This window comes from Balaenoptera borealis (assembly GCF_965194805.1).
Source record: "Balaenoptera borealis genome assembly, chromosome: X".
In the NCBI taxonomy this organism is placed as follows: Eukaryota; Metazoa; Chordata; class Mammalia; order Artiodactyla; family Balaenopteridae; genus Balaenoptera; species Balaenoptera borealis.
Genome location: NC_138881.1, coordinates 63,983,658 through 64,010,881, shown reverse-complemented (window position 1 = coordinate 64,010,881; position 27,224 = coordinate 63,983,658). Strand labels below are relative to the sequence as shown.

The following is a 27,224-nucleotide window of genomic DNA, read 5'->3' as shown; positions in this document are numbered from 1 at the left end:
CCCAAGACTGAACCACAAAGAAATAGAAATTATAAACAGACTTATTACAAGTAGTGAAATTGAATTGGTAATAAAAAAAAACTACCAACAAACAAAAGTCCAAGACCAGATGGCTTCAGAGAATTCTACCAAACTTTTAGAGAAGAATTAACACCTATCCTTCTCAAACTATTCTAAAAAATTGCAGAGGATGAAATGCTTCTGAACCCATTCTAACGAGGCCAGCATCACTCTGATACCAAAACCAGACAAAGATATCACAAAAAAGAAAATTATAGGCCAACAATATCACTGATGATCATAGATGCAAAAATCCTCAACAAAATATTAGCAAACTAAATTCAACAATACATTAAAAGGATCATATACCATGATCAAGTGGAACCCCACTTGCAACCCTGGGGATGCAAATATAATTCAATATTCACAAAGCAATCAGTGTAATAAACCACATTAACTAATTGAAGAACAAAAATCATAAGATCATTTCAATAGATGAAGAAAAAGCTTTTGACCACATTTGACCTCCATTTATGATAAATACTCTCAACAAAGTGGGATAAGTGGGAACATACCTCAACATAATACAGTCCATATATGACAAGTCCACAGTTAACATCATACTCAACAGTTAAAAGCTGCAAGCATTCCCTCTAAGATCAGGAACAAGACAAGGATGTCCACTTTTGCCACTTTTATTCAACATAGTATTGGAAGTCTTATTCAGATCAATCAGATGAGAAAAATAAATAAAAGGAATTCCAACGGTAATGAAATAAGTAAAACTGTCACTGTTTGCAGATGACATGATACTATATAGAAAATCCTAAGATGGCTCCAAAAACTACTAGAACTCATCAATAAATCAGTAAATTTCCAGGATACAAAATTAATACACAAAATCTGTGGATTTCTACACACCAAAAACGAACTATTAGAAAGAGAAATTAAGAAATCAATCACATTTACAAATGCATCACAAAGAATAAAATACCTAAGAATAAATCTAAATAAGAAGGTAAAAATCTGTACTTGAAAAACTATAAGACTCTAATGAAAGAAATTGAAAATGACATAAAAAGATGGAAAGAAGTATCATTTTCATGGGTCGGAAGAATTAATATTGTTAAAATGACCATACTACCCAAGGCCATCTACAGATTCAATGCAATCCTTATCAAAATACCACTGGCATTTTTTACAGAACTAGGACAAATAATTCTAAAATTTCTATGGAAACACAAAGGACCCCAAATAGCCAAAATAATCTTGAGAAAGAAGATCAAAGCTTGAGGTATCACACGTCCTAATTTCAAACTATACTACAAAGCTACAATAATCAAAACAGTATGGTACTGGCAAAAAAAAAACCCCAAACAGACACATAGCTCGATGGAACAGAATAGAGAGTCCAGAAAGGAACCCACACTTATACAGCCAATTAATCTACAACAAAAGAGGCAAGAATATACAATGGGGAAAAAAAAGCTTCTTCAATAAATGGTTTTGAGAAAACTGGACAGCTACATTTAAAAGAATCAAACTGGACCATTGTCTCACAAAATGCACAAAAATTAATTCAAAGTGTATTAAAGACTTAAATGTAAGATATAAAACCATAAAATATCTGGAAGAAAATGTAGGCAATAATCACTTTGACATTGGTCTTAGTAATATTTTTTTGGACATGTCTCCTCAGGCAAGGGAAACAAAAGTGAAAATAAACAAACAGGACTACATTAAACTAAAAATCTTTTGCACAGCAAAGGAAACTACCAAAACCCCCCCGAAAAAGCTGCCTACTCAATCGGGGAGGATACTTGCAAATGATACACTCAATAAGGGGTTAATATCCGAAGTATACAAAGAACTCATACAACTCAACATCAAAAAAACCCCCAAATAACCCAATGTGAAAATGGGTGGAGGATCTGAACAGAAAATTTTTAAATGAGGCTATACAGATGGCCAACAGGCACATGAAAAGATGCTCAAAATCACTAATTCTCTGGGAAATGAGAATTAAAACCACAATGAGATATTGCCTCACACGTGTAAAATGGCTATTATCAAAAAGACAACAAACAACAGTTTTGGCGAGGTTGTAGAGAAAAGGGAACCCTCTTGCACTGTTGGTGGGATTGTAAATTGGTACAGCCCTTATGGAAAACAGTATGGATATTCCTTAAAAAATTAAAAATAGAACTACCATATGATCAAGGAATTTCATTCCTGGTTATTTACACTAAGAAAACAAAAACACTAGTTAGAAAAGATATATACACTCCAAAGTTCATTGAAGCAAAAATTTACAATAGCTAAGATGGAAGCAACCTAAGTGTCCATATATGGTCTAATGGATAAAGAAGTTGTGGTGTGTGTATATATATACACACACACACAATGGAATTTTACTCAGCCATAAAAAAGAATGAATTCTTGTCATTTGTGACAACATGGTTGGACCTAGAGGGTATTATGCTAAGTGAAATAAATCAGACAGAGAAAGACAGATACTGTATGATTCCAATTATATGTGGAGTCTAAAAAACGAAACAGATAAACAAACATAACAGAACAGAAACAGAATTATAGATATAGAGAACAAATATGTGGTTGCCAGAGTAGAGGAGGGTGAGGGGAGGAAAGAAATAGGTGAGGGAGATTAAGAGGTACAAACTTCCAGTTGCAAAATAAATGTCATGGGTATGAAATGTACAGTGTCGGGAATATAGTCAATAACTACGTAATACTTCTTATGGTGACATATCGTAACTAGAATTATTGTGGTGTCATTTTTTGAAATGTATAGAAATATCAAATCACTATGTTGTGTAACAAGAACTAACAGTGTTGTAGGTCAATTATCCCTCAAAAACAAACAAACAAGCTCATAGAAAAAGAGATCAGATTTGTGGTTACCAGAGGCTGGGGGTGGGAGGAGGGGAATTGGATGAAGGCAGTCAAAAGATACAAATTTCCAGTTATAAGATAAATGAGTAGTAGGAATATAATGTACAACATGATAAATACAATTAACACTGCTTTATGTTATATGAGAATGTGGTTAAGAGACTAAATCCTAAGAGTTCTCATCACAGGGAAATATATATATTTTTTTCTATTTTTAAATTTATCTATATGAGATGATCAATATTCACTAAACTTGTGATAATCATTTCATGATGTATGTAAATCAAATCATTATGCTGTACACCTTATATGGTACTGTATATCATTTATATCTTAATCAAACTGGAAGAAAAAAACAAAAATAATTAAGAGAAAAAATATTAAACAAAAGAATACCATTGTTGGCTCATAAAATTGGTGAAGATAACAATATTCACTGTTGGTATGCATATAGGAAATACACACTTATACTCTGCTCATGGAATTAAAATTGGTATAATTTTTCTGGAGGGCAATTTGATAGTATATTTTAAAAGCTTTAAAATTGTTCTTGCCCTTAAAGCCAGTAGTTCCACTTATGTTTTTATCCTAAGGAAATAATCAGTGTGAACAAAGGTCTATATGTATGAATTATTCAATAAATGATATTGGGACAGCAATCAATTTGTGAAGAAATAGATTCAGATCCTCACCTTGTACCATATAGAAAAAAATTCATAGAATTTGAGATATATGTGTAAAAAGTAAACTGTAAATGTATTATAAGAAAATTAGTATATTTGTATAACTTCTCTTTGGTTTTCTAAGTGTTTATTTTTTATAGCATCTTGTTTTTATTTCATGGTTATAATATCTTATTTCCGGGTATAATAAAAAAGTTTTCTTCTGCTCTGTCCTTTATTTCACTGTTTCATTTGATTTATTTGTTTTGTTCTTTATCTTTCATATAGGAGACTTTCCTTTAGGGGCAGGGCTTGTCAACTGGTGATCTTCACTCTAAGATGATTCAGCGAGAATGGCTAGTTCACTGGGGACCCCAAAATGACATTATCTGTAAGTCTTTTCTCTGAGAGCAGTTTCAATTTCTTCAGAGATGAATTCTTCAATTTCCTGCCTGAAAAATATATACCTGATTGCTGGTGTCCTTGGAACCAAGGTATTTGAGGGGGGCGGTGGTTGTAGGGAAAAGAATCTTATTGTAGACTTTCATTTAGTGCCGCTATTTTCAGTATGACACCCTTTCCCCATCTTTCACTCTACCTGGGGTATCTGGCTCTGAGGCTTCCGTGGATTGAATAAACTTCCAGTCTTCTGCCAGAGTAGGGAAAAGGTATTTTCCTGGCTGAGCAGGATGAAGGAAGGGATCTAAGAGTGGTCTAACCCTACTTCTCACACACAAGCAACTAAACCCTCTGTTTTCAGCCTTTTGCCACACCTCTGACATTTTTGGTCATTGGTGTCTCCAATTTCTGAGCTTCGCAGACATTCTGCTGCATGAATTGTGTTGCTTCTCATTTTGCATCTGCCACCTGGAGGCACTTGCTCTTCAGCTCTTTCAGTTGTGCTAACCCGAATCTGCTTTGCATCTTCCAAAAATGTGTTGGCATATCTTGCCTGTTGCTGTCTTCATTTCTGTTCTCTTTGTCTTTGTGAGTTTATACTCCTTAAAAAGTCCACAGGGAGATCAGCTCGGTGCTTTGTGACCAGCTAGAAGGGTGGGATAGGGAGAGTGGGAGGGAGGGAGACACAAGAGGGAAGAGATATGGGGATATATGTATATCTATAACTGATTCACTTTGCTATAAAGCAGAAACTAACACACTATTATAAAGCAATTATACTCCAATAAAAATGTTAAAAAAAGTCCATTCTCTTTCATTTTATTGCAGTTTTAGAAGAGATGATAAACATGTATTTAATCTGTCATATTTAATGGGAGGTCCTCTACATGTATTTATTAAAACTGAAAAGTTCACACACCCCTTGACCTGGAAATCTCACTTATGATAATTTAACTGTCAGAAATTAAAGTGCCAGTATGTATAGGTAACTGTACAAAGGTGTTTACTGCAATATTATATGTAATAGCAACAACCTGAATGTCCACTGATAGGGAACTAGTTATATAAATTATGGTCTAACTATACTATGGACTACTATGAAATCATTGAAAGGAATAAGGAATATTGACTTGGAAAGCTGCCCATGATACATTGCTAAGTAAAAGAGAAGGCTATAGTAACAACATTTTTGTGAAAGAAAATATACTATGTGTTTATATGTTTGTATATGTGAAGGATAAAGTGTGTAAGGATTCACACCAGATTTTCAACAGCGGTTAGGTAGATGGCTCTGGAGAGGGAGTGGAAGAATATACAAATTTAACTTTTGGATCTTTTGTATTTTATGTAAATTACTTCAGTTAAACTATGATGCTTTTGTCATTCAAATGACAAAGTAAACATGCTTTAAAAAAGGTGTAGATGCACGAATGTTCACTGCAGCTTTATCTATGATAGTGAAAAATTAGAAATTAATATAAATGTCTAACAGTAAAGACTGGTTAAATATATTTGAAATATCTATATAGCTGAATATTATGTGCCTACTATCATGATCTTTCTAAACAAATTTTAATGTTGCTGTAAAATGCTCATGAAAAATGCAAGGTGAGAAAAGTAGGATAGGAAATAGTATATACTTTGTAATTTCAATATTGTAATTAAAATGTATATGTATAGCTGATTCACTTTGTTATAAAGCAGAAACTAACACACCATTGTAAAGCAATTATAATCCAATAAAGATGTTAAAAAATGTATATGCATACAAAAGACTAGAAGGATATTTGCTATATTGGTTATTTAACACTGCATTACAAACTTAGTGATGTAAAATGACTATTATCATCTCTCAAGACTCTGAGGATTGACTGGGTCCAGTTACTTGGTTCTTTCTCAGAGTCTCTCATACAGTTGCAGTCGGACAGTGGCTGGAGCTGGAGAAATCTCGGAGGCTTCCTCATTCACATGTCTGGCAGTTGATGCTAGTTGCTGGCTCTGAACTCAGCTGGGGCTTTCAGCTGGAACACTTACATGTGGCTTCTCCATGTGGCCTGGGTTTCATCATAGCATGACGACTGGGTTCCAAGAACAAGTGTCCTGAGGGAAAGAGATCTGAGAGGAAGCTATATTGACTTTATGACCTGGAGGCAGGAGTCATGCAGCATCATATTCATCTCATGCTGTTAGAAGAAAGTCACTAAAGCTAGCCTATGTTCTAGAGGAGGGGAACTAGATTCCACCTCTTGATGTGACAAATGTCAAAGAATTTTTCAACTTGTTTTAAAGCTAACATATGCCAACATGTTTACAGTCAGTGGTAAGATTATAAAGAAATTAAATTTTATTTTTTATTCTTTTTTGAGTTTTCCAAATTATCTACACAAAACATATATTACTTCTAAAATAAAAGAAGGAAAGATACCCAAGTGCCATAGAGTAAATGGGACAGAGTTAAAATACCTGAATTTCAGTCCTAGTTCCTCCTCTAGCTTACTATGATCCTTGGGCAAGCCTCTTCCCCTCTTGGGGCCTCACTTTCCTCATCTGCCACAGTTAAGGGTTTGGACGACATGATCTCAGAAAGCTCTCCAAATGCTGAAGTTTTCAAGAATATTTCTTTTGTGACACCACTGGTTTCTGGCTCCTTCTCATTTACCTTTGCATGTTCCCCTTCTTCTGTTTACCCTTTACATTTTGGTGTTCCCTAGGACTCCATCTTAAGCTTGGGAGCCTTACTTCATTCATTCTCATCATGCTTCCTACTCCTGCTGCCACACTTGCCCTGTAGAGCTGCAACCTAGGGTAAGTCCAAGTTTCCGCCATTTTTCTGCTCAACACTCAGGCTGTTGGAAAACATTCACTCAACTCATGCACAGGTACACACACACACATACACTATGCAGTTTGAAGCCAATACAAATTTATGATTTTCCATTCTCAGTTAGACTTTCAACTGAGCTGCTTGGTGACCCTCTGTATGTACTTAGGTAGCTCATTCTTGAATTTCTTAGTGGCTATTTTATATTTCCAGTTTTCTTCTTAATCCCTCTATTCTACCCTCTCTTTTCTCATTCGTGTAAGTTAACTTTGTCCCCTACTTGACTGTGAACATGAAGATATCAGGCAGGACCTCCCTTGACTTCCTCTTTCACTACCTATAATCTCAATTTTACCTGGACCCATTATCTCCTCCTTTCCTTCTGTCTCAGTGGAGGAGGTATAGCTTTTCCTGCTCAGAGTGTAACCCTCTACCCTACCTCTGGATCCCATTCTATCCTGCCTCCTCAGACATTTTTGTGATCAATCACCACCACTCCCCTCCTCGATACACATAGTTCTCTATCTTCAACCTCTTCCTTTCTACTAGCTCTTTTTCCTCACCTTAGGTTGAAGTATTCGATAGATGTCAGTTGATTGGTTGCTGTTGAGTTCAATCATGTCCTTACTGATTTTTGGCCTGTTAGATCTGTCCATTTCTGATAGAGGAGCATTGGAGTCCCCAACTATAATTGTGGATTCATCTATTTCTCCTTGCAGTTCTATCAGTGTTTACCTTATATATTTTGATGCCCTGTTGTTAGTGCATGCACATTAAGGATTATTATGTCTTCGTGGAGAACTGACTTTTTATCATTATGTAATGCCCCTCTTTATCCCTGATAATTTGCTTTGTTCTGAAGTCTGCTTTGTCTGAAATTAATATAACCACATCAGCTTTCTTTTGATTAGTGTTAGTATGGTATAGCTTTTCCCATCCCTTCACATTTAATCTATATATGTCTTTATGTTTAAAGTGCATCTATTTTAGACAATATGCAATTGAGTCTTATTTTTTGATCCTCTCTGACAATCTTTGTCTTTTATTTTATTTATTTTTTTTTTTATTATTTTTTATTTTTTTAATGCTATTCTTGTCTGCTTACATTCTTTTTATGTATGTATGTATGTATGGCTGTGTTGGGTCTTCGTTTCTGTGCGAGGGCTTTCTCTAGCTGTGGCAAGCGGGGGCCACTCTTCATCGCGGTGCGCGGGCCTCTCGCCGTCACGGCCTCTCCTGTTGCGGAGCACAGGCTCCAGACGCGCAGGCTCAGCAATTGTGGCTCACGGGCCCAGTTGCTCCGCGGCACGTGGGATCCTCCCAGACCAGGGCCCGAACCCGCGTCCCCTGCATCGGCAGGCAGATTCTCAACCACTGCGCCACCAGGGAAGCCCAATCTTTGTCTTTTAATTGGTGTGTTTAGACTCTTGACAAAGAGATTATTGATATAGTTGGATTAATATCTACCATATTTATCACTGTTTTCTACTTGTTGTCCTTGTTCTTTGTTTCTATTTTTGTCTTCCACTGTATTTCCGCTTTCTGTTTTTTTTGTGATAAAACTTTTTATTTTTAGTCCAAAGTGACTCACAGAAACCATATTACTTTACTTGTCATTTTTTAGAGGATATGTTTACAACCTAGGAAATTATTTCTTATAATTACCACTATCGAATCCCCACCCCTCACACCCTGCACTACATTCTATAACTTTATTCCAGAACACAGTAAACCTTATATGTATATATATGTATATACATATAGATTTATTTATTTTTAGTTTGTTAATTTTAAATTGAAATATAGTTGACATACAATATTATGTTAGTTTCAGTTGTACTGCCTAATGATTTGACATTTGTACACACATTATGAAATGGTCACCATGATAAGTCTAGTAACCATCTGTCCCCATACAAAGTTATTACAATATGATTGACCATATTCCTTATGCTGTATATTATATCCCCGTGACTTATTTATTATATAACTGGAGGTTGATACCTCTTAATACCCTTCACTTATTTCACCCACATCCATCCCCTTCCCCTCTGGCAGCCACATGTTTGTTCTCTGTATCCATGACTCTGTTTTCATTTTGTTTCTCTGTTTGTTTTGTTTTTTAGATTCCAGATGTAAGTTGAGATCGTATGGTATTTGTCTTTTTCTCTTTGAGAAAGACTAATTATTTCACTTAGCATAATACCCTCTAGATCCATCCATGCTGTTGCAAATGGCAAGATTTCATTTTCCTTATGGCTGAGTGATATATATATGTGTGTATATATATATATATATATATATATATATATATATATACACACATATATATATCAGCTTCTTTATTCATTTGATTATCGATGTATGCTTAGGTTGCTTCCATATCTTGCTTATTGTAAATATTGCTGTAGTTAACTTTGGAGTGCATATATCTTTTAGGATTAGTGTTTTTGTTTTATTTGAGTGAATACCCAGAAGTGAAATTGCTGGATCATATAGCAGTTCTATTTTTAATTTTTTGAGGAACCTCCATACTGTTTTCCATAGTGGCTGCACCAATTTACAATTCCACCAACAGTGCAAGAGGTTCCCTTTTCTCCATATCCTCAACAAAAATTATTATTATCTTTTTGATGATAGCCATTCTGACAGATGTAAGGTGATACCTCATCGTGATTTTGATTTGCATTTCCCCGATGATTAGTGATGTTGAGCATCTTTTCATGTTCCTGTTGGCAATCTATATGTATTCTTTGGAAAAACATCTACTCAAGTCCTCTACCAGTTTTAAATCAGGTTATTTATTTATTTATTTTTTTGATGTTGAGTTGTATGAGTTCCTTGTATATTTTGGATATTAACCCCTTATCAGATATATTGTTTGCAAATATCTTCTCCCATTTAGTAGGCAGCCTTTTCATTTGTTAATACTTTCCTTCATTGTGCAAAAGATTTTTAGTTTGATGTAGTCCCATTTTTTAATTTTTGCCTTTTTTTCCCTTGCCTGAGGAGACATATCCAAAAGATATTGCTAATACTATGTGAAACAGCTTATTTCCTGTTTTCTTCTAGGAGTTTTCAGGTCTTACCTTTAAGTCTTTAATCCATTTGAGTTTACTTTTCCATATGGTATGAGAGAGTAGTTCAGTTTGATTTTTTTGCATGTAACTGCCCAGTTTTCCCATAACCATTTATTGAAGAAGATGTTTCTCTCTCTTACAGTCTTGCTTCCTTTGTCATAGATTAATTGGCCATATAAGTGTGGGTTCCTTTCTGGGTTCTCTATTTTGCTCCATTGATCTATGTGTCTGTTTCTCTGCCAGTACCATACTGTTTTGATTACTGTGGCTTTGTAGTATAGTTTGAAATCAGGGATCATGATACCTCAAGCCTTGTTCTTCTTTTTCAAGATTGTTTTGGCTATTCAGGATCTTTTGTTTCCATACACATTTTAGAATTATTTGTTGCAGTTCTGTAAAAAATGCCTGTGGTATTTTGATAGGGATTGCACTCAATCTGTAGATTGCCTTGGGTAGTATGGTAATGTTAACAAGATTAAGTCTTCCAATCTATGAGTACGGTATATCTTTCCAATTGTCTGAGTTGTCTTCAATTTCTTTCATTAATGTCTTATAGTTTTCTGAGTATAAGTCAATTCCTTAGTTAGATTTATTCATAGGCATGTCATTCTTTTTGGTGTGATTGTAAATGGGTTTGTTTTCTTGATTTGTATTTCTGATAGTTCATTGTTAGTGCATAGAAATGCAAGAGATTTTTGCATGTTAATTTTGTATCCTGAAACATTACCAAATTCCATGATGAGTTCTAGTAGATTTTTCATGCCATTTTTAGGATTTCTATGTATAGTATTATGTTATCTGCAAACAATGACAGTTTTACTTATTTCTTTCCAGTTTGGATTCCTTGTATTTCCTTTTCTTGTGTGATTGCTATGGCTAGGACTTCCAAAACTATGTTGAATAAAAGTGGCAAGTGTGGGCATCTTTGTCTTGTTCATGATGTTAGAGGAAATGCTTTCAGCTTTTCACCATTGAGTATGATGTTAGCTGTGGGCTTGTCATAAATGCCCACATTCATCCATTGACAGACACTCAGATTGTTTCCATATCTTGGCTATTGTAAATAATGCTGCAAAGAACATAGGGTTGCATTTTTTTTTTGAGTTAATGTTTTTGTTACCTTAAGGTAAATATAGAGAAGTGGAATTGCTCGATCATATGGTAGTTTTATTTTTAATTTTTGAGAACCTCTATAATATTTTGCATAGTGGCTGCACCAATTTACATTTTCACCAACAGTGTACAAGGTTCTCTTTTCTTCACATCCTTGCAAATACTTGTTATTTGTTGCCTTCTTTATAATAGCCATTCTGACAGTTGTGAGGTGATACCTCATTGTGGTTTGATTCACACTTTCCTGATGATTAGTGATGTTGAGCATCTTTTCATGTATGTATTGGTCATCTGTATGTCTGTGTTTGGAAAAACGTCTATTCAAATCCTCTGTTCATTTTTAAATCAAATTGTGTATTTACTATTGAGTTGTATGAGTTCTTTATATATTTTGGATATTAACCCTTAATCATATATGTGCTTTGCTAATATTTCCTTCTTTCTGGTAGGTTGCCTTTTCATTTTATTGATGGTTTTCTTTGCTGTGCAGAAGCTTTTTGGTTGATGCATTTCCGCTTGTTTTTTTTTTTTTGCTTTTGTTGCCTTTGCTCTTAGTGCCAAATTCAAAAACTGATCATCAAGACCAATGTCAAGGAGTTTACCACCTATTTTTTTTGTAGAAGTTATGTTTTCAGGTCTTATGTTCAAGTCTGCAATCCATTTTGAGTTAGTTTTTGTCAATGTGTAAGATACTGGTTCAGGTTCATTCTTTGCTTGTGCCCACCTAGTTTTCCCAGCACCATTTATTGGAGAGATTGTTCTTTCCCCATTGTATATTCTTGGTTCCTTTGTCATAAATTAATTGACATATATGCATGGGTTTATTTCTGGGCTCTCTATTCTGTTGCAGTTATCTATGTGTCTGGTTTTTGTTTGTTTGTTTGTTTTTGCTAGTACCACACTCTTTTGATTACTACAGCACCATAATATAGTTTGAAACCAGAGAATGTGATGCCTCCAGCTTTGTTCATTTTTCTCAAGATGGTTTTGGCTATTTGGGGTCCTTTTTGTTTCATACAAAATTTAGGATTATTTGTTCTAGTCCTGTGAAAAATGCCATTGGCATTTTGATAGAGATTGCATTGAATATGTGGATTGCTTTGGGTAGTATGGACATTTTAACAATATGAATTCTTCCAATCCATGACCACAAAATAGCCTTCCATTTATTAATGTCTTCTTCAATTTCTTTCATCAATATCTTATAGTTCTGGTGTACAGGTCTTTCACATTCATGGTTAAATTTATTCCTAGGTATTTTATTCTTTTGATGTGATTGTAAATGGGATATTTTCTTGATTCCTCTTACTGATAGTTTGTTATTAGTGCATAGAAATGGAATATATTTTTGTATATTGATTTTATATCCTGTGACTTAGTTCTTACAGTGTTTTGGTGAAGTCTTTAGGGTTTTCTATATATAATACCATGTTGTCTGCAAGTAGTGACAATTTTACTTTTTCCTTTGCAATTTGGATGCCTTTTCTTTCTTTTATTCCCTAATTGCTCTAGGTAGGGCTTCCAATACTACACTGGATAATGTTGGAGAGAGACTTCACTTTATTCTTGTTTGCATAGTTTCTGAAGAGAAGTCCAATGTAATTATTATCCTTGTTCCCCTTTAGGTAAGGTGTTCCCTTCCCCTCTTTTGTTTTCTTTTCCTGGATTTTCTCTTTATCTTTGATTTTCTTCAGTTAAACATGATATGCTTAGGTATAGAATTTTTGGCATTTGTCCTGCTTGGTGTTCACTGAAGTTCCTAGATCTGTGATTTGAAGTCTGTCATTAATTTGGGGAAAATTATTAGTCATTATTGCTTCAAATACTTCTTCTATACCTTTTTCTCTTCTCCTTCTGATGTCACCATTATATATATGTTACACCTTAAGTAGCTGTACACAGTCCTTGTATATTCTGTTACATGTTTTCTGTGTTTTTCTCTTGATTTCCAATTTTGTAAGTTTCTAATGACATATCTTCAAGCTCACTGATCCTTTTTAAATTGTATCCACTCTACTAGTGAGGCCATAAAAGACTTTCTTCATTTGTGTTAGAGTGTTTTTTATTTCTAACATTTCTTTCTGATTCTCTCTTAGAATTTTAGTCTCTCTGGTTATATTACCCATCTCTTCTTCCAGATAGAATCACCCTTGATCTCTTCATCTCTCCTCACAAAGGTCCATTACCAAGCTATCAGAATGTTTTCCAATCTGTCAAGTTCTCTCTATCCCCACTCCCACTGTCTTAGTTAAGATCACTATCACCTCTTTCTTGGACTATTACAAAAGCCTCTTAACTGGTATCTACAACTTCAGTCTTACTCCCTTATAATCTTAATCCACAAATTTAATCGTGCTGTTTATCTGCCTGCAATCCCTCAGGACTGCTAATTGTTGTGAGATAAAGCTTAAAACCTCAGGATGTCATTCAGGGACCTCCATGATACAGTGCCTGTGATACTATGACATAGACTCTCCAATACTTGCAACGGACACTCTTATCGCCTTTCTCTGCTTAAGGAACTTCTGCTTATTCTTTAAGACCTAGCTTGAGTATTACCTCTTTTTATAGGAGGAAGTCCTCCCTGATCTTCAAATTTCATTTATTTTTCTTTTCTTCTTTTCAATATAAAAAAATTTTTTTAAAGATTAAAAAAATAAAAATAAAGATACAGCCACTATGGAGAACAGTATGGAGGCTCCTTAAAAAGCAACAAATAGAACTACCATATGGCCTAGCAATCCCACTCCTGGGCATATACCCTGAGAAAGCCATAATTCAAAAAGAGGCATGCACCACAGTGTTCATTGCAACACTATTTACAATACCAGGACATGGAAGCAACCTAAGTGTCCACCAACAGATGAATGGATAAAGAAGATGTGGCACATATATACAATGGAATATTACTCAGCCATAGAAAGGAACGAAATTGAGTTATTTGTAGTGAGGTGGATGGACCTAGAGTCTGTCATACAGGGTGAAGTAAGTCAGAAGGAGAAAAACAAATACTGTATACTAACACATATATATGGATTAAAAAAAAAAAAGGTTCTGAAGAACCTAGGGCCAGGACAGGAACAAAGACGCAGATGTAGAGAATGGACTTGAGGACATGGGGAGGGGGAAGTGTAAGCTGGGACGAAGTGAGACAGTAGCATTGTCATATACACACTACCAAATGTAAAATAGATAGCTAGTGGGAAGCAACTGCATAGCAGAGGGAGATCAACTCGATGCTTTGTGACCACCTAGGAGGGTGGGTTAGGGAGGGTGAGAGGGATATGCAAGAGGGAGAGGATATGGGGATATATGTATACATATAGCTGATGCACTTTGTTATACAGCAGCAACTAACACAACATTGTAAAACAATTATACTCCAATAAAGATGTTAAAAGAAAAAAAAATAAAGACAGAAAAAAGATATTAAAAAAAACATTGTTATTATTTGTGTTTGGTCTTTATGTACTGCTAGTGATGATGCAGTAAATAATTTTGTACACACATTTTATATGTATTTCCAAGTATATCCATAAGATACATTTCTATAAATAGAGTTAATCAAAATGTACATGCATTTTAATATCACAAAATGCCATTCAATATGATTCTGTCACTTTATTCTCACTCAAGCAGGACATGAGAATTCTTGTTTTTTTCCACATCATTGCCACAAGTAGGTTTATTTTTTATGTCTTTATTTTTTATTTCTTTTTAAATTTTTTTTTTTGTATTGGAGTATAGTTGATTAACAATGTTGTGTCAGTTTCAGGTGTACAGCAAAGTAATTCAGTTATACATATACATATATATATTCTTTTACAAATTCTTTTCCCATTTAGGTTATTACAGAATACTGAGCAGAGTTCCCCATACTATACAGTAGGTCCTTTTTGGCTATCTATTTTAAATATAGCAGTGTGTACATGTCAATACCAAACTCCCAATCTGTCCCTCCCCCACACCCTTCCCCCAGTAACTATAAGTTCGTACTCCAAGTCTGTGAGTCTGCTTCTGGTTTTTTTTTTTTTAAATCTATTTATTTATGGCTGTGTTGGGTCTTCGTTTCTGTGCGAGGGCTTTCTCTAGTTGCGGCAAGTGGGGGCCACTCTTCATCACGGTGCACAGGCCTCTCATTATCGTGGCCTCTCTTGTTGCGGAGCACAGGCTCCAGCCACGCAGGCTCAGTAATTGTGGCTCATGGGCCTAGTTGCTCTGCGGCATGTGGGATCTTCCCAGACCAGGGCTCGAACCCGTGTCCCCTGCATTGGCAGGCAGATTCTCAACCACTGCACCACCAGGCAAGCCCTCTGCTTCTGTTTTGTAAACAAGTTCATTTGTATCATTTTTTAAGATTCTGTATATAAGCTATATCATATGATATTTGTCTTTGTCTGACTTTTTTCACTTAGTACGATAATTTCCAAGTCCATCCATGTTGCTGCAAATAGTATTATTTCATTCTTTTTAATGGCTGAGTAATATTCCATTGTATATATGTACCACATCTTCTTTATCCATTCATCTGTTGATGGACATTTATGTTTCTTCTATGTCTTGGCTATTGTAAACCACACTGCAATGAACATTGGTGTGCATATATACTTTTGAACCACGTTTTTCTCCAGATATATGCACAGGAGTGGAATTGCAGGATCATATGGTAGCTCTATTTTAAGTTTTTAAAGGAATCTCCATGCTGTTCTCCATAGTGACTGTACCAATTTACTTTCCCACCAACAGTGTAGGAGGGTTCCCTTTTCTCCACACCCTCTCAAGCATTTATTGTTTGTAGATTTTTTTTGATGATGGCCATTCTGACTGGTGTGAGGTGATATCTCGTTGTAGTTTTGATATGCATTTATCTAATAGTTACCAATGTTGAGCATCTTTTCAGGTGTGTCATGGCCAACTGTATCGCTTCTTTGGAGAAATGTCTATTTAAGTCTTCTTCCCATTTTTGGATTGGGTTGCTTTGTTTTTTTTCGATATGGAGCCACATGAGCTGTTTGTAAATTTTGGAGACTAATCCCTTGTCGGTCGCATTGTTTGCAAATATTTTCTTCCATTCTGTGGGTTGTCTTTTTGTTTTGTTTATGGTTTCCTTTGCTCTGCAAAAGCTTTTGAGTTCAATTAGGTCCCATTTATTTATTTTTGTTTTTATTTCCATTACTCTAGGAGACAGATTGAAGAAGATATTGCTGTGATTTATGTCAAAGAGTGTTCTGCCTATGTTTTCCTCTAAGCGTTTTATAGTATCTGGTCTTATATTTAGGTTTTTAATCCATTTTGAGTTTATTTTTGTGTATGGTGTTAAAGAATGTTCTAATTTCATTTTTTACATGCAGTTGTTCAGTTTTGCCAGCACCATTTATTGAAGAGACTGTCTTTCCTCCATGGTATAGTCTTGCCTCCTTTGTCACAGACTAATTGAGCATAGGTGCGTGGGTTTATTTCTGGGCTTTCTACCCTGTTCCTTTGATCTATATTTCTATTTTTGTGCCAGTATCATACTGTTTTGATGACTCTAGCTTTCTAGTATAGTCTGAAGCCAGGGAGCCTGATTCCTTCAGCTCCATTTTTCTTTCTCAAGATTGCTTTTGGTGTTTTGTGTCTCCATACAAATTTTAAGATTTTTTGTTCTAATTCTAATTCCCTTGGTAATTTGCATTGAATCTGTGGATTGCTTTGGGTAGTATAGTCATTTTCACAACACTGATTCTTCCAATCCAAGAACATGGTATATCTCTCCATCTGTTTGTGTCATCTTCAGTTTCTTTCATCAGTGTCTTATAGTTTTTGGAGTACAGGTCTTATAGTTTTTGGAGTACAGTGTCGTATAGTTTTTGGAGTACAGGTCTTAGGTAAGTTCACTCCTAGGTATTTTATTCTTTTTGATGTGATGGTAAATGTGATTGTTTCTTTAATTTCTCTTTCTGATCTTTTGCTGTTAGTGTATAGAAATGCAACAGATTTCTGTGTATTAATTTTTTTATTGTTTATTTTTGACTGCATTCGGTCTTCAGTGCTGCGTGTGGGCATTCTCTAGTTATGGCAAGCAGGGGTTACTCTTTGTTGTGGTTCATGAGCTTCTCATTGCAGTGGCTTCTCCTGTTGTGGAGCATGGGCTCTAGGTGCATAGGATTCAGTAATTGCAGCACGTGGGCTCAGTAGCTGTGGCACGTGGGCCCTAGAGCATGCGGGCTTCAATAGTTACAGTCCATGGGCTCAGTAGTTGTGGCATGTGGGCTTAGTTGCTCTGCAGCATGCAGGATCTTCCCTGGACCAGGGATCAAACCCATGTTCCCTGCATTGGCAGGCAGATTCTTAACGACTGCATCACCAGGGAAGTCCGTGTGAATTAATTTTGTATTCTGCAACTTTACCAAATTCATTGATAGCTCTAGTAGCTTTCTGGTAACATCCTTAGGATTTTCTTTGTATAATATCATGTCATCTGCAAGGAGTGACAGTTTTACTTCTTCTTTTCCAGTTTGGATTCCTTTTATTTCTTTTTCTTCTCTGATTGCTGTGGCTATGACTTCCAAAAGTATGTTGAATAAAAGTGGTGAGAGTGGACATCCTTGCTTTGTTCCTGATCTTTGATGGAATTCTTTCAGCTTTTCAACGTTGAGTATGATGGTAGCTGTAGGTTTGTCATATATGGTGTTTATTATGTTGAGGTTCCCTCTATGTCCACTTGCTGGAGAGTTTTTTTATCATAAATGTGTGTTGAGTGTTGTCAATAGCTTTTTCTGAATCTATTGAGATGATCATATAGCTTTTATTTTTCAATTTTTTGATATGGTGTATCACACTGAATGATTTGCAAATATTGAAAAATCCTTACATCCCTGGGATAAATCCCACTTGATCAATGTGTATGATCCTTTCAATGTATTGTTGGATTTGGTTTGCTAGTATTTTGTTGAGGATTTTTGTGTCTATGTTCATCAGTGATATTGGCCTGTATTTTCTTTTTTGTGGGATCTTTTTCTGGCTTTGTTATCAGGGTGATGGTGGCCTCATAGAATGAGTTTGGGAGTATTCCTTCCTTTGCAAGTTTTTGGAATAGTTTAAGATGGATAGGTGTTCACTCTTCCCTAAGTGTTTGATAGAATTCAACTGTGAAGCTATCTGGTCCTGGACTTTTTTCGTTGGGAGTTTTAAAATCACAGTTTCGATTTCAGTACTTGTGATTGGTCTGTTCATATTTTCTATTTCTTCTTGGTTCAGTCTTGGGAGACTGTACCTTTCTAAGGATTTGTCCATTTCTTCCAGGTTGTTCATTTTATTGGCATAGAATTGTTTGTAGTAGTCTCTTATGATCCTTTGTCTTTCTGTGGTGTCAGTTGTAACTTCTCCTTTTTCATTTCTAATTTTATTGATTTGAGCCCTCTCCCTTTTTTTCTTGATGAGTCTGGCTAAAGGTTTGTCAATTTTGTTTATCTTTTCAAAGAATCAGCTTTTAGTTTCATTGATCTTTTCTACTGTTTTCTTTGTCTCTATCTCATTTATTTCTGCTCTGATCTGTATGATTTCTTTCCTGCTGCTAACTTTGGGTTTTGTTTGTTCTTCTTTCTCTAGTTACTTTAGGTTTAAAGTTAGATAGTTTATTTGTGATTCTTATTGTTTCCTGAGGTAAGATTTATTGCTATAAACTTCCCTCTTAGAACTGCTTTTGCTGCATCCCATAGGTTTTGGATCATTGTGCTTTCATTTTCATTTGTTTCTAGGTATTTTTTGATTTTCTCTTTGATTTCTTCAGTGATCCATTGGTTGTTTAATAGCATATTGTTTAGCCTGCCTGTATTTGTGTTTTTTATAGTTTTTTTCTTGTAGTTGATTTCTAATCTCATAGTCCTGTTTTCAGAAAAAATGCTTGGTATGATTTGAATTTTCTTAAATTTACTAAGGTTTGCTTTGTGGCCCAGCATGTGATCAATCCTGTAGAATATTTCATGTGGACTTGAGAAGAATGTTTTGGATGGAATGCTCTAAGAATATCAATTAAGTCTATCTGGACTAATGTGTCATTTAAGGCCTGGCTTTCCTTATTGATCTTCTGTCTAGATGACCTGTCCATTGATGAAATTGAGTGTTAAAGTCCCCCACTATTAATGTGTTACTGTTGATTTCTCCTTTTATGGCTGTTAGTATTTGCCTTATATTTTGGGGTACTCCTATGTTGGGTGCATAGATATTTCCAATTGTTATATCTTCTTCTTGGATTGATCTCTTGATCATTATGTAGTGTCCTTCTTTGTCTCCTGTAACAGTCTTTATTTTGTAGTGTATTTTGTCTCATGTGAGTATTGCTACTCCAGCTTTCTTTTGATTTCCATTTACATGGAATACCTTTTCCCATCCCCTCACTTTTAGTCTGTATGTGTCCCTAAATCTGAAATGGGCCTCTTGTAGACAGTATATATACAGGCCTTGTTTTTGCATATATTCAGCCAGTCTGTGTCTTTTGGTTGGAACATATAATCCATTTACATAAGGTAATTATCAATATGTATGTTCCTATTGCCATTTTCTTAATTGTTTTGGACTTGTTTTTGTAGGTATTTTTTCTTCCCTTCCTTTTTTGTTCTCTTCTCTTGTGATTTGATGACTAAGTTTAATGTTGAATTTAGATTCCTTTTTCCTTTTTGTGCATATCTATTGTAGATTTTTGTTTTGTGGTTACCATGAGGTTTTGATATAGCCGTCTATATATAAGCAAGATCGTTTTAAGTTGCTCATCTTTTAATTTCAAATGCATGTCCAATATCCTGCATTTGTGCTCTCCTCTTCTTACGATTGCTGGTTTTGATATCATATTTGTGTGCAGATGATTTCTTGCCTTTACCTGATAGCTTTTCCATTTGTAATATTCTTGTTTCTAGTAGTAGCCTTTTCTTTTCCACTTAGAGAAGTTCCTTTAGCATTTGTTTCAAAGCTGGTCTGGTGGTGCTGAATTCTCTTAACTTTTGCTTGTCTGTAAAGCTTTTGGTTTCTTTGTCTAATCTGAATGAAAGCCTCACTGGGTAGAGCATTCTTGGTTGTAGATTCTTCCTTTCAATCACTTTAAATATATTGTGCCACTCTGTTCTGGCCGGAAGAGTTTCTGCTGATAACCTTATGGGAGTTCTGCTGTATGTTATTTGCTCCTTTTCCCTTGTTGCTTTTAATATTTTTTCTTTGTCTTTAATTTTTGTCAATTTGATTACTATGTGTCTTGGCATGTTCCTCCTTGGGTTTATCCTCCCTGAGACTCTCTGCATTTCCTGGATTTGGGTGACTGTTTCCTTTCCCAAGTTAGGGAAGTTTACAGCTATTATCTCTTCAAATATTTTCTCAGGTCCTTTCTCTCTCTCTTCTTCTGGGACCTGTATAATGTGAATGTTGGTGCATTTGATGTCTCAGAGGTCTCTTAGACTGTCTTCATCTCTTTTCATTCTTTTTTCTTTATTCTTTTCCACGGCAGTGATTTCCAGCATTGTGTCTTACAGCTCACTTATCCATTCTTCTGCCTCAGTTACTCTGCTATTGATTCCTTCTAGTGTATTTTTCATTTCAGTTATTGTATTATTCATCTCTGTTTGTTTTTTAGTTCTTCTAGTTCTTTGTTAAATATGTCTTGTATCTTCTCAATCTGTGCCTCCATTCATTTTCCGAGATCTTGGATCATCTTCACTATCATTGCTCTAAATTATTTTTCCAGTAAACTGCCTATCTCCACTTCACTTAGTTGTTATTCTGGAGTTCTATCTTGTTCCTTCACCTGGGACATATTCCTCTGCCATTTCATTTTGTCTAACTTTCTGTGAGTGTTGTTTCCATTCCGTAGGGTGCAGGATTGTTGTTCTTCTTGCTTCTGCTGTCTGCCCTCTAGTGGATGAGGCTGTCTAAGAGGCTTGTGCAGGTTTCCTGGTGGGAGGGACTGGTTTCTGCCCTCTGGTGGGTGGAGCTGGGTCCTGTCCCTCTGGTGGGCAGGGCCAAACTCAGGAAGTCTTTAAGCAGCCTGCCTGCTGATGGGTGGGGCTGTGTTCCTGCCCTGTTTGTTGTTTGGCCTGAGTCTTCCCAGCACTGGAGCCTATAGGCTATTGGGTGGGGCTAGTTCTTGGGGAGGGAATGGCAGCCTCCAGCAGGGCTCACACCAATGAGTACTAACTAGAACTGCTGCTACCAGTGTCTATGTCCCTGCAGTGAGCCACAGCCACCCCCCACCTCTGCAGGAAACCCTCTAATACTAGCAGGTAGGTCTGGCTGAGTCTCTTATGAGACCACTGTTTTTTTCCCTGGGTCCTGTTGCGCAGAAGGCCTTCTGTGTGCCCTCCAAGGGTGGAATTTCTCTTTCCCCCAATCCTGTGGAATTCCTGTCCTCAAACCCCACTGGCCTTCAAAGCCAGATTCTCTGGGGGCTCCTCCTCCCATTGTCAGACGCCCAGGATGGGAAGCCTAACATGGGGCTCAGAACTTCCACTCCTGTGAGAGAACTTCTGTGGTATAATTATTTTCCAGTTTGTGGTCACCCACCTAGTGAGCATGGGATTTTATTTTCTCATGAATTTGCCCCTCCTATCGTCGTGTTGTGGCTTCCTCTTTGCCTTTGCCTTTGGGGTATCATTTTTGGTAGGTTCCAGCATTTTTTTGTCGATTATTGTTCAGAAGCAAGCTGTGATTTTCGTGTTTTCGAAAGAAGGGGCGAGCTCATGTTCTTCTCCACCGTCTTGCTGGCCTCCCTTTATGATGTATTATTTATTTATTTATATTTATTTATATATATTTACATTTTTATTAGAGTATAATTGCTTTACAATAGTGTGTTAGTTTCTGTTTTATAACAAAGTGAATCAGTTATACATATACATATGTCCCCATATCTCTTCCCTCTTGCGTCTCCCTCCCTCCCACCCTCCCTATCCCACACCTCTAGGTGGTCACAAAGCACCGAGCTGATCTCCCTGTGCTATGTGGCTGCTTGCCACTAGCTATCTATTTTACATTTGGTAGTGTATATATGTCCATATATACACTACCACTCTCTCACTTTGTCCCAGCTTACCCTTCCACCACCCCATGTCCTCAAGTCCATTCTCTAGTAGGTCTGCATCTTTATTCCCGTCTTGTGCCTAGGTTCTTCATGACCACTTTTTTTTTTTTAGATTCCATATATATGTGTTACCATATGGTATTTGTTTTTCTCTTTCTGACCTACTTCACTCTGTACGACAGACTCTAGGTCCATCCACCTCACTACAGATAACTCAATTTCGTTCCTTTCTATGGCTGAGTAATATTTCATTGTATATATGTGCCACATCTTCTTTATCCATTCATCTGTTGATGGACATGTAGGTTGCTTCCATGTCCTGGCTGTTGTAAATAGAGCTGCAATGAGCATTGTGTTCCATGACTCTGTTTGAATTATGGTTTTCTCAGGGTAAATGCCCAGTAGTGGGATTTCTGGGTCATATGGTAGTTCTGTTTTTAGTTTTTTAAGGAACCTCCATACTGTTCTGCATAGTGGCTTTATCAATTTACATTCCCACCAACAGTGCAAGAGGGTTCCCTTTTCTCCACACCCTCGCCAGCATTCATTATTTGTAGATTTTTTGATGATGGCCATTCTGACTGGTGAGAGATGATATCACATTACAGTTTTGATTTGCATTTCTCTAATGATTAATGATGTTGAGCATTCTTTAATGTGTTTGTTGGCAATCTGTATATCTTCTTCGGGGAAATGTCTATTTAGGTCTTCTGCCCATTTTTGGATTGGGTTGTTTGTTGTTTTGATATTGAGCTGCATGAGCTGCTTGTAAATTTTGGAGATTAGTCCTTTGTCAGTTGCTTCATTTGCAAATATTTTCTCCCATTCTGAAGGTTGTCTTTTCATCTTGTTTATGATTTCCTTTGCTATTTATATATTTTTAAAAGATTTTTAAAAACATCTTTATTGGAGTATAATTGTTTTACAATGGTGTGCTAGCTTCTGCTGTATAACAAAGTGAGTCAGCTATAAGTATACATATATCCCCATATCCCCTCCCTCTTGCATCTCCCTTGCACCCTTCCTATCCCACTCCTGTAGGTGGTCACAAAGCATCAAGTTGATCTCCTTGTGCTATGTGGCTGCTTCCCACTAGATATCGACTTTACATTTGGTAGTGTATATATGCCCATGCCACTCTCTCACTTTGTCCCAGGTTACCCTTCCCCCTCCCCATGTCCTCAAGTCCATTCTCTACATCTGTGTCTTTATTCCTGTCCTGCCCCTAGGTTCTTCAGAACCACTTTCTGTTTTAGATTCCATATATATGTTTTAGCATACAGTACTTGTTTTTCTCTTTCTGACTTACTTCACTCTGTATGACAGACTCTACGTCCATCCACCTTACTACAAATATCTTAATTTTGTTTCTTCTTATAGCTGAGTAATATTCCATTGTTTATATGTGCCACATCTTCTTTATCCATTCATCTGTTGATGGACACTTAGTTTGCTTCCATGTTCTGGCTATTGTAAATAGTACTGCAATGAACATTGTGTTCCATGACTCTTTTTGAATTATGGTTTTTCTCAGGGTATATGCCCAGTAGTGGGATTTCTGGGTCGTATGGTAGGTCTGTTTTTAGTTTTTTAAGGAACCTCCATACTGTTCTGCATAGTGGCTTTATTGATTTACATTCCCACCAACAGTGCAAGAGGGTTCCCTTTTCTCCACAACTTCTCCAGAATTTATTGTTTGTAGATTTTTAAATGATGGCTATTTTGACCAGTGTGAGGTGATACCTTGTTGTAGTTTTGATTTGCATTTCTCTAATGTTTACTGATGTTGAGCATCCTTTCATGTATTTGTTGGCAATCTGTATACCTTCTTTAGAGAAATGTCTATTTAGGTCTTCTGCCCATTTTTGGATTGGGCTGTTTGTTTTTTTGATATTCAGCTGCTTGTATATTTTGGAGATTAATCCTTTGTCAGTTGCTTCTTTCACAAATGTTTTCTCCCATTCTGAAGCTTGTTTTTTCATCTTGTTCATGGTTTCCTTTGCTGTGCAAAAGCTTTTAAGTTTCATTAGTTTCCATTTGTTTATTTTTGTTTTTATTTCATTTTTCTCTAGGAGGTGGGTCAAAAAGGATCTTGCTGTGATTTATGTCATAGAGTGTTCTGCCTATGTTTTCCTCTAAGAGTTGGATAGTGACTGGCCTTACATTTAGGTCTTTAATCCATTTTGAGTTTATTTTTGTGTATGGTGTTAGGGACTGTTCTAATTTCATTCTTTTACATGTAGCTGTCCAGTTTTCCCAGCACCACTTATTGAAGTGGCTGACTTTTCTCCATTGTATATTCTTGCCTCCTTTATCAAAGACAAGGTGACCAAATGTGCATGGGTTTATATCTGGGCTTTCTATCCTGTTCCATTGGTCTATCTATTTTTTTTTTTTTTTTTTTTTTTGCCAGTATCATTCTATCTTGATTACTGTAGCTTTGTAGTATAGTCTGAAGTCAGGGAGCCTGATTCCTCCAGCTCTGTTTTTCTTTCTCAAGATTGCTTTTGCTATTTGGGGTCTTTTGTGTTTCCATACAAATTGTGAAATTTTTTGTTCTAGCTCTGTGAAAAATGCCATTGGTAGTTTGATAGGGATTGCATTGAATCTGTAGATTGCTTTGGGTAGTAGAGTCATTTTCACAATATTGATTCTTGCAATCCAAGAACATGGTTTATCTCTCCATCTATCTGTATCATCTTTAATTTCTTTCATCAGTGTCTTATAGTTTTCTGCATACAGGTCTTTTGTCTCCTTAGGTAGGTTTTTTCCTAGGTATTTTATTCTTTTTGTTGCAGTGGTAAATGGGAGTGTTTCCTTAATCTCTCTTTCAGATTTTTCATCATTAGTGTATAGGATTGCAAGAGATTTCTGTGCATTAATTTTGTATCCTGCTACTTTACCAAATTCATTGATTAGCTCTAGTTGTGTTCTGGTAACATCTTTAGGAATCCCTATGTATAATATCATGTCATCTGCAAACAGTGACAGTTTTACTTCTCCTTTTCCGAATTGGATTCCTTTTATTTCTTTCTCTTGTCTGATTGCTGTGGGTAAAACTTCCAAAACTATGTTGAATAATAGTGGTGAGAGTGGGCAACTTTGACTTATTCGTGATCTTAGTGGAAATGGTTTCAGTTTTTCACCATTGGGAACGATGTTGGCTGTGGGTTTGTCATATATGGCCTTTATTATGTTGAGGTATGTTCCCTGTATGCCTACTTTCTGGAAGGTTTTTATCATAAATGGGTGTTGAATTTTGTCAAAAGCTTTTTTTCATCTATTGAGATGATCATATGGTTTTTCTCCTTCAGTTTGTTAATATGGTTTATCACATTGATTGATTTGCATATATTGAAGAATCTTTGCATTCCTGGGATAAACCCCACTTGATCATGGTGTATGATCCTTTTAATGTGCTGTTGGATTCTGTTTGCTCGTATTTTGTTGAGGATTTTTGCATCTATGTTCATCAGTTATGATGTATTTAAATAGCAGAGACTAGATTGGTGTGATGTAGAATAGAGTATGAAGGGGCGTGTAGAGGGGAGTGGTGAGAGATGAGACTGGAGATATATGCAAGAGCCAGATCACAAAAGGCCTTTATGTACCTTGTGAAGGGACAGAGACTTTGACATATGAGTAAAGAGGAGCTATTGCCAAGTTTAACATAGGTGAATGATATGATCAGATTTGCATTTTAAAATTATCGCTCTGGCCATTTTGTGAAGATTGGATTGAATGGGTTGATTTGCTAGAGTCAAGACAAGATCAGTATTAGGAAGCAGTTTTGGTAGTCTTGATGAGTGATGGTGGCTGCAAGGACCAAGATAGTGGCAACAAGGATCAAGCTTGGAACATGGTCAAATGACTTGAATGGGGGCTTTCTATGCAGAGGGCATTGTATATTTGAGTGCCCAGTGGTGTGAGAGATCATGGCATCTTCAAGGAACAAGATTTAGTGTTGTGCAAATACAGAGTGTAAAGGGCAAGAGGGAGGAGATGAATCCTTGTAGGACATGCTGGGAAGTGTGACCTTGATTCTGTGAGTAGTGGAGAGCCACTGAAGTGCCTCAAGCATGGAGTGATGTGATCAGAGTATGTTTTAGTAAGATCACTCTCTCTGTGGCAGGCACTAGGAAGTCCCGTTTTGTGAGGCTGGTGAAGTAGCCCAGCACACAAAACAGAACCAAGAATCTAAACCAAGAGATTCTTCTTTCTCCCAATATAAAATGTGAAAAGGGCAGGTTCTACTCCATTGCTTCTGCTCTCCTCTTGATAAGAGTAGGAAGGGTCTTTCCTGATCCCTAGAATGAATAACACTCGTCTCAAAAAGTAGCCCCTTTCACTTCTGGCCCCTGATTCCTTATACCTGTGAGCCATGGAGGTAAAAACTGCCAGAGATGAAGGTGGAGAGAAGAGAGAAATAGGGTTGGTGTGCCTTTTGTCTTGTCGCAGCAATGTCCTTTCTGCTGGCAGTCACTACCCACTGATGTTTTGGGCTTCCCAGATAATGGAACTGCCAAGCTGGAGATCTGGCAGCCTTGGCAGTTGTGGTAGGTGTGGACCTGGAGGGAGGCAAGGTCATCCATATTCAAGGATTTGGAGGGTTCAGGGAAGGGAGAGAATCAAAGGGAAGGTCTCTGAGAATATAAGTGAGACTCTGACAGCTTCTATTCTATCAATTCTCTACTTACATACTCCAGAGGCTTTCAGCCACACCCTTGTTGTCCCTCATTGTTCTTTGCTCATTCCTTGAGCACTTTGATTATCTTTTTATAAACTGTCCGTCATTGCAATGCAGCCTCTTCCACTGTTGTCTCCTCTGTTCCTTCCCTCTCATAGAACCAAGCAATCTCAGGACAAAAATGTCATAAAGCATTTAGGCCTAACTCCTCCATCTGATACCAGAATCTCCTCTCTCACCCATGCCTGTCAAAGAGTCATCCAGAAGGTTCTTTAAGACCTCTTATGATGGTGAACTCAGTGAAACCCCTTCTGTCTCTGCCCAGTCCTGGCCAATCTTATTCTGAACAGTAATCCATTCCCTTGTAAGTTGTACTTCTTAGTTCACTACTTGGGGGTGCACAGATTAAATTTTCACTTCCAGAAATTTATTTTGATTTTGATTACACTTTATTCTTCTTACATATCGTTACTCCATGCAATATGTTAAGATATATTTGAACTCT

The 27,224-nt window shown here is 36.5% G+C and overlaps 1 long non-coding RNA gene and 1 pseudogene across 2 annotated transcripts in view; one reads left to right on the top strand and one right to left on the bottom strand.

The window, feature by feature from the left end:
• LOC309620687 (large ribosomal subunit protein uL16 pseudogene) overlaps nt 1-27,224 on the bottom strand; it is a 577,085-nt pseudogene that overhangs the window by 226,128 nt on the left and 323,733 nt on the right. The gene's annotated exons all lie outside the window — the stretch shown is intronic.
• The window catches only part of LOC309620804, a 102,178-nt gene continuing 87,145 nt past the window's right edge, over nt 12,192-27,224 (top strand). Inside the window, exon 1 of the long non-coding RNA XR_014239648.1 lies at nt 12,192-21,235. This is a non-coding gene — a long non-coding RNA (uncharacterized lncRNA). The remainder of the gene's footprint in view (nt 21,236-27,224) is intronic.